General features: G+C 42.6%; 1 pseudogene; it reads right to left on the bottom strand.

Annotated features, from left to right (window-relative positions):
* Positions 1-1476: 1476 nt before the first annotated feature.
* On the bottom strand, positions 1477-2924 carry LOC122894478 (annotated as a pseudogene).
* Positions 2925-8669: the final 5745 nt, after the last annotated feature.

Raw genomic sequence — 8669 nt, 5'->3', positions numbered from 1 at the left:
CAAGTAGGTAGAGAGGCAGGCAGAGAGAAAGGGGGGAAGCAGGGTCCCCACTGAGCAGAGAGCCTGATGCGGGGCTCCATTCCAGGACCCTGAGATCATGACCCGAGCCGAAGGCAGAGGATCAACCCACTGAGCCACCCAGGCACCCCTTTCCCATTTATTTTTTAGCCTGTGTCTTTACATATTTAAAGAGGATTAGTTGTGCACAGCGTATAGTTGAAAGTTGGCTGGGTGGTTGATTTTTTACCAGGTCTGACAATCTGCATGCACATTTAACTGGATTGATCAGATCAACACTGTTCAACAATTTCTGCAATGATGGAAATATTTTGTAAATATTTATGTTCTTCAGTATAGTAGTCTATTATGACTAGTGAGCTCTAGAGTGCCACTGAAGAACTAAATTTCTTTCTTTTTTTTTTTAAGATTTTATTTATTTATTTGACAGAGATCACAAGCAGGCAGAGAGGCAGGCAGAGAGAGAGAGAGGAGGAAGCAGGCTCCTCGCGGAGCAGAGAGCCCGATGTGGGACTCGATCCCAGGACCCTGGGATCCTGACCTGAGCCGAAGGCAGAGGCTTTAACCCCTTGAGCCACCCAGGCGCCCCTGAAGAACTAAATTTCTAATTTAATGTTAATTTAAGTTGAAATATCACATGGCTAGTGGCCCTATTTTAGACAACATAGGTTGAGATCCCTTATATTTAATACAGTGATTTAGATTCAAGTCTACCATTTTACTATTTGTTTTGATTGTCCCCACTGGTTTTTGATCCTCCTTGCCCATCTTCTTTTGGATTAACTGAATATTTTTTAGAATTCCATGTGATCTGTTGACTTTTTAGCTCTGTCTCTTGGCATTTTTTTAAAGTGTTTAAGGATTAGCTTTTCATAGCCCTCTCACAGTTACTACTGTACAACTTCGTATAAAATAGAGAAACCTTCCAACTATACAGGTTCATTTCCCATCTTCTTCCCCACATCCACTGTGGTTGTCATTCAAATCACATTTCCATATGCTAAGACCTTCAATATATTTTTTATTCAGGTAGCAATATATATTTTTAGGAAAAGATTCAGGTTTTATTTTTACTTATTGAACTGATGTCGGGAACTTATTGGTTGGAACTGATGTTGGGAACTTAATTACTTTTGTTTCCTACCTCTTAGCAGAACAAAAATACATACAATGTGGCATTATCCTTAGACAAGACTTGCTTTTTCACATTTCACACAAGAATGTATATTATCCTTTCTTGAACAAAATGCCCAGATTACCAAGGAAACCATCTTTGAGGAAGTGTTTAATAAGCCTATTTTATTTAAATAAATCCTCCAGTAGGAAACGGGGAGATTTCATTGCCTTCACTTAGAAGAAGGAAATGTAAATAGTTATCTGTCGAATTTTTTGTGCAGCTCACCAACATTTCCTTATTGGAAACATCAATTTTTCCACATCACAGTTCCCCAAATGACTTTAAAGTCTCAAACAAAGAATTCTGTACCTTCCTTTGGCTTGCTTCTCTGCCGAGGCTTTATTAACGGTTCACTTCCTATCATCCTCTTCATTTTTGAAAATTTTCTTTAGAACATTCACCAATCCCTCTCTAGGATCTGTTCCGTGTTGTAGGAGGGCTCTTTCTCTCTCTTCTCGTGCTTTCTCAACCTGAGTCAGGCAGTCCCACTGCCTGGTTTCTGCTTTATTTCTATCCAAGAAGAGAACTGTATCTGTTTGACTTCTTTTTGAACTGTCTTCCACAGAGATGGTTTCAAGACATTGTTGCAGTAACTCTTCTCATTTGTGTTCTTTACGAAAAGACCAAATGACCTCTGTGAAATGCACCTGCACATTCTCAGTGAGGAATTGATGAACTCCAGTTAAGTCTGTGAAATCCGCATTACCTTATCTGCCCGATCCCATCCGCGATTTTCACCTTATATCCTGTTCTAATGGGATCAACCACAGCAGCAGGTTTTCACTGTCAAAAAGTTCTGCTTTTCTTTGATTTCTGCCGCATTATGTACTTGATTTGTCTCAATCTTAGATTTTTTTTCAGCCGGCCTTTTCTAGTGGTCTTTCCCAGCAGCACCTTCACCTCTTCCAGACCTTTCTGTCCCTTCCAGCCTCCCTCTGCAGTCAGCATTGACTTGAAGAAGCCTTCTGTCCTCAGGCTGGCATAGTGGGGGCTGTGGGCTGTGGGAGCCTTATCCAAACCTGAAGCTGTGGTGGGGCTGAGTCAGGCAAGGCCCAGCTGCAGGGGGGCAGGGGACAGAACAGGAAATGGTGCACCAATCAAGCATGCTCACCCTGGCGGGCACAGACCCTGCCTGCTCCAGTTGCAGAGCCCCAAGCCTGTGCGAACACCCGCCAGGTGCAGGACTTAGCACCGCTCTACAACGCGGGTGTGTCAAGAGAAAGTCTTCTGTATTTGCACACATATTTGCTCCTTCTGGTGACTTTCCGTCCTTCCTGAATATCTGAGCTTCTCTCTGGTATGTTCTTCCTTCAGCCTGAAGACTGTCCTTTAGCATTTCTTGCAGTGCATGTCTCCACATTCTCTTAGTTTTCTTTTATCTGATAATGTGGTTATTTTGTCTTCATTCTTGAAGGAGGTTTCCACCAGATATAGATTTCTGAGGTGACCCTTTTCTTTCTGCCTGTGAAAGACATTTTGTGCTGTCTTCTGGCCTCGTGTTTCCAATGAGAGGTTAGTAGTCACTCAAATCATTGTTCCTGTTCCTTCTAGCTGCTTCCAACATTTTGTCTTAAGTTTGGTCAAAATGAGTTTGATGAGGAGGCACCCAGGGGAGTTTTGCGTTAGCCTATTGCTTATTCACTGAGCTTCTTGAATCTATAAATTTATGTCTCTCCAAGTTTTTAGCCATTATTTCTTTAAATATTTTCTCTCCCCCATACTTACCCATCTCCTAGGATTCCAATCACATAGAAGTTAAACTTTGAGATATTATCCCACAAATCCTTAATTTCCACTCCATCCCCACTTTTTAGTATTTTCTGTTCCTTCTTCAGATTGGATAATTTGTATCTACTTAGCTTCAAGTTCCCTGACTCCTCTGTCATCTCCATTCTGCTACTAAGCCCATCTACTAAAGCCTTTAATTTCAGATTGTGAGAAACAGAAAATACACCTGTTGGTTCATGTCCCCAGTTCCTGACACTCTTGAAAACCTGGTAAATTTCTAAGTGGTAACAGTACTAAGAACATCTTATGTTCTAATGTGGTGACTTGGGGTGGGGGTGGGGAGATGTGTTCCTGGATTGGGGCTGGTCACCAGAAAGACAAAACCATGATTATAAACTTGGAATTTTCAGCCCGATTTTCCAGAGAGGGAAAGAGGCTGGAAATGGAGTTTGATTGACCGTGCCTCTATGAGGAGGCCTCCATAAAACCCCAGTAGTACTGAGTTTGGGGAGCTTCCAGGTTGGTGAACATATCCACACTGGAAAGGTTATGGAAGGGTTGTGCGCTCACACTTCCTGAGCCCAGGAGGGTCTCAGGATCCTCCCAGACCTCACCCTAGATCTTTCTTCACCCAGCCATTAGTCTGTGTCCTTTATCATTCCTTTAAAAAAAAAAATAAAACCTGGTAGTTAAGTGTTCCCCTGATAATCCAACCTGAGGAGGGGTAATGGAGACCCTCTGATGTATAACAGATGGCTCAGAAGCACAGGTGACAACCATCTTTGGTTGGCATCTGAAGTTGAGGGGGGCAGTCTTGTGGGCCTGAGACCTTTACCTGTGGGATCTGACTCTGTCTCCAGGTAGATTGTGTGATTTTTAAATTGCAGGACACACAGCTGGTGTCTCAGAATTGCTTGGCATGGAAAACATCCCCACACATCTGGTGACCATAGTGTTTTGAGTGTGGTGGTCATGTGAGAGGTCAGCAGGCACACTACGGGGGGCGGGGGACTGCCCCCAATGGTATATTTTTCAGTTCTAAAATTTCCATTCCAACTGCTCTGCTGAGATTTGCTATCTTTTCTTTCAGTATAAGAATTTTTTTTTTACACTCCTGAACATAATTTCTTTAGCTGGTTTAAGAATCTTTGGAGACTCTTTTGGTCTCTTTTGCTTGTCTTTTGAGAATAAACCGTATCTTTCTCTTTATTTGTATAGTGAGTAATTTTGGATTATATCCTAAGCATTGTAACATAGATAATTTATGATGTGTTGTAGAAACTCTGAATTCTGTTCTTTTCCTCTGAAAATAATTATTTTTTAAAATTGTTATTTTTAAATAGGCAGTTAACTTGGCTGAACTCAACTGCAAAGTGTCTCCCCTGCAGTGGGAAGTGGTTTAAATTTTAGATCAGTTATTTTAGCTTGGCTGTGCATGAACAGCTCAGAGATCAGCCAGAGATTTGGGCAGAATTTATATACAGAATTTGGGAATCCTCTCTTTGGCTCTTTTCTGTTCTTTCCCTCTTCATGCTCAGAGACTATGGTTCCTCCAAACCCTGTACTCTGGATCTTCTAGCCTGCAAGACTACAGATTGCCACTGGAGGTTCCATGGTGCCTCAGGCCCAGAGTGGTTAAACAGAAACAAAACCAGGAAACTCACATAGTCTTGTGCCTTTCTTCCAGTCGTTGATTCCCGTTCAGTTTCTGCCTGTTTTCAATCACTCTCAGTAGCTGGTTTTTAAAGACTTTTCTCCCAGAGCTTGTATTGTCTATCTGTGGAAAAGTTGGTTCAACTGGGGCTCTCTGGCCCTGCCAGAAACCCGAGGTTATGTGGTTTCTCCCGCACATTATAAAATGAAATTTTCAAACATACACCAAAGGTAAAAGAATTTTACCTAGATTTAGCCTAGATTGTACACTTAAATTTTTTTATACTTGATCATAACTCTATCCATTATACTTTATCTCTGTGCCTTTCAAAGGAAATGCAGCCATTACTTCAGCATATGTATAATTAACAATTATATGTCAACAATTTAGTTTTTTTCTTTCTATGTAAAATTTACACAGAATGAATGGATATCTGAACTGTGCATTCTTTGAGTTTTTAAAAAAACAGCTTTACTGGGGCACCTGGGTGGCTCAGTGGGTTAAGCCTCTGCCTTTGGCTGAAGTCATGGTCTCAATATCCTGGGATTGAGGCCTGCACCTGCTTCCCCCTCTCTATGTGCCTGCCTCTCTGCCTACTTGTGATCTCTCTGTCTGTTAAATAAATAAAATCTTTTTAAAAATTTTTTTTAAAAAACAACTTTATTCGGGGGGGCGGTGGGAGGTTGGGGTACCAGGTGGTGGGTATTATAGAGGGCACGGATTGCATGGAGCACTGGGTGTGGTGAAAAAATAATGAATACTGTTTTTCTAAAAATAAATAAATTGAAAAAAAAACTTTATTGAGCTATCATTTATAAGAAAAGTTAAGCATTTTTTGAAGATTTTTTTTAAAGATTTATATTATTTATTTGACACAGAGAGAGAGAGATCACAAGTAGGCAGAGAGGCAGGCAGAGAGAGAGGGGGAAGCAGGCTCCCTGCTAAGCAGAGAGCCCGATGTGGGGCTCGATCCCAGGACCCTGAGATCATGACCTGAGCTGAAGGCAGAGGCTTTAACCCACTGAGCCACCCAGGCGCCCCTTTTTTTAAGATTATTTATTTATTTATTTGACAAAGAGAGATCACAAGTAGATGGAGAGGCAGGCAGAGAGCTGGAGAGATAGAGGGAAGCAGGCTCCCTGCTGAGCAGAGAGCCCCATGCAGGACTCGATCCCAGGACCCTGAGATCATGACCTGAGCCGAAGGCAGCAGTTTAACCCACTGAGTCACCCAGGCGCCCTACTCATTTTTTGTATTAAAGGGGTTTTGTAAAATGTAACCAATGCCACAATCATGAAACGTTTTCTGTTGCCCCAAAAGTTCCCTCATGTAGCCAATCCCCTCTCCTCACTCCTGAATTCTTTTTTAAGGCCACCCAATTCTACTTCAAGTGGGAGCCAGGGTGCCATTCCAAGGACAGGAATTGGAGACCAAGGAGAGAGGCCATCCATTGCCAAGTGTGTCCCGGAGGGCCAGAGAATGTAATGGCAAAGCAGAGGCTGGGCTCTTATGAGGTGTTCCCAGACTGTCTCTAGAAAGGTGCTTTGTGGCTCAAGGAGAGGACAGGGTCCATTCTCCCACCGAAAAGTGGATTCTGCTAATTCAAGCACAATTAAAGATGCCCATCACTTGAAGCCTGTTCTAGTATCAGAGGAGTTTCGCAGGCAGGAGCTTGATTTTTAAGAATGCAACCTTAGGCAGGTTCCTATAGCTCTGAGCCTATTTTTTCATTTGTACAATGGGATTCCTCCAGGGGTAAAGTGTCAGCTCATCCTTCAGGATTCACATTAACATAGACTCCGCAGTCCTGCCCAACCGGCAGCAGGCAACGTGGATCCAGGACTTGCAGGACTGGAAGTCTGCAGGTTGGTTCCACAGAGTTTTAAAGGGTATTTGAGAGATTGGGTCCAGGGAGGCGGATTTCCTTGTGAAGAGGGTCCCCTTTCTGTGGAATCCCAGAGGACTACCGGCTATCCTGCTGCAGCCAGGACTCAAACCTACTTGTCTTCCAGAAATGACTTGCATTTAGTGTTAAGAAGCAATATTTGGGGGGACAGGCTAAGTTTTCAAAGACATGGGTTTTATATTCTACACTTGAATTACCATCTAAGTGCCCCAGAGAGAGACTGCCAATCCCAAGGACTTTTACAGTGATAACGAGAATCCCTGCAACTTAGATTTATGGAGTTCTTGCCAGTGTTTAAGAGCACACTTTCATCCAGTTCTCAAGATAATCCCATGAGGCAGGAAGGATGGGTATTACCCTTAACGGATGAGAGAATGAAGACTTAAAGGCATCACATGACTTGCCTAAGGTCTCACAGTGTGGAGGGCAGAGCTGGGATCAGACAATCCTGAGTCCTGAGTGGCTTGGAGCTGAGTCACCTTTCAGGCTTGTCAATCTCGAGCTATTATCCACGGAACTGTGTTCACTCGGTGTGATTGAACTAGCAAACCGGGGAAGGAATACATTATATATTGTAATCCTGAATGCACTCATAAGTACATAAATGAAAACAATCACCTCATTTTGTGCTACAGGTATTTTCAGATTTTTCTACTAGATTTCATTGAAAATTCACTACTGATGATGACTTCCTGAATTGATTTCATGATCATTAAGATACTGACTGGCAGTTTGAAAAATCAGCTTTAGAACACTCAGATTACAAGGGTTTACTTATTTATGCAAATTTACAAGAAACTTAGACTTAAAAATTTCTTTCTGGGTTTACCTTTGCTTAAAAAAAAAGCGGGGGGGGGCGCCTGGGTGGCTCAGTGGGTTAAGCCCCTGCCTTCGGCTCAGGTCATGATCTCAGGGTCCTGGGATCAAGTCCCGCATCGGGCTCTCTGCTCAGCAGGGGGCCTGCTTTGCTTCCTCTCTCTCTGCCTGCCTCTCTGCCTGCTTGTGATCTCTCTATGTCAAATAAATAAATAAAATCTTTTTTTTTAAATTAATTAAAAAAAAAAAAGAAACCTGCACACTTGCTCACATTTAAGGATGAGACAAAAAGCTTTCTCTGGTACACTATTAATAGCTCACCTAGGGATACTTCTTGGTCTGGAGTGGACTTCAGGCATGTTCCACTTGTCTCTGGAGAATTCCACAACTGCAGCCTTCTCATCAGGGTCAGTCCCCTGGTCTGGAGTGCTTGCACCAAGGACAGGCAGGTGCATCAGGGGACTCGATGGAGCTCTAGGTAAAGGTATTTTGTTGGGTTGTTTTTTGTGCTTGTCGTGTTGGTGTGTTTTTTGTTGTTATTTTTAAGTAACTACATGGAAGTAACGTGGGACCCTGGAGGGGGTTAGAGGGTGGGGGCATTTCAGGCCCCGGTGGAGAAAGCTTGCTGGAGAATGGTGTCTGTATACCTGAGAGCAGGTATTCGGAATCTGGAGACTGCTAGGTTCCTCTGGCTCCAGCATTTGCCAGACTCTGTTAGTCTTTCATTGTTTATGCTTAATTAATCTGACTTCTGTAGCTATAAAAGCCTCCTAATGTATTCTTTCATAAAAATATTGATAAATTACTGAGTAACAAATATATAGGGATTTTAAAATTTTGTCAGTTATCTGAAGAAAACAAAACCAGCACACACCTACTGATGAAGTTCTTGAACCTAGGTGAGGTTCGGTGGGGTGAGGTTCGGAGCCAACAGCTAAGAAAGAATTCTTAAGACATCTTTGGTGCAAAAAGGTGGTTTATTAGAGCACGGGTACAGGACCTGTGGGCAGACGGAGATGCTGCGCTGGGCATGTGTGGAGTGGCTGGTTATATACACAGGAGTTGGGTAGGTGAGGACAAAGGGGTGTTCAGAAGGGCTATTGGGGTAAAGAAGACTGTCAGGATATTGAAGGCCTGGTTACTATCAAGCCAAGGCCACTTTCCCTCTAATGAGGCACTAACATAAAGACAATTGGGAGTCTCCTGGTGGAATGTTACATTCCTGCTATCAAGTGTCCTTGTGAGTGAGATTTGGGTTTAGAAGAAATTTAACTTTATATGGCTTGAGGAACTGAGTTATTTGCCTCTGGAAATTGTGCTATTGATAAGGTAACTTCTTAGTTGTAAATCTCAAGGACATTTGTAAACCA

This window comes from Neovison vison, chromosome 13, assembly GCF_020171115.1.
Source record: "Neovison vison isolate M4711 chromosome 13, ASM_NN_V1, whole genome shotgun sequence".
Lineage (NCBI taxonomy): Eukaryota > Metazoa > Chordata > Mammalia > Carnivora > Mustelidae > Neogale > Neogale vison.
This window is presented reverse-complemented; position numbering and strand designations above follow the sequence as displayed.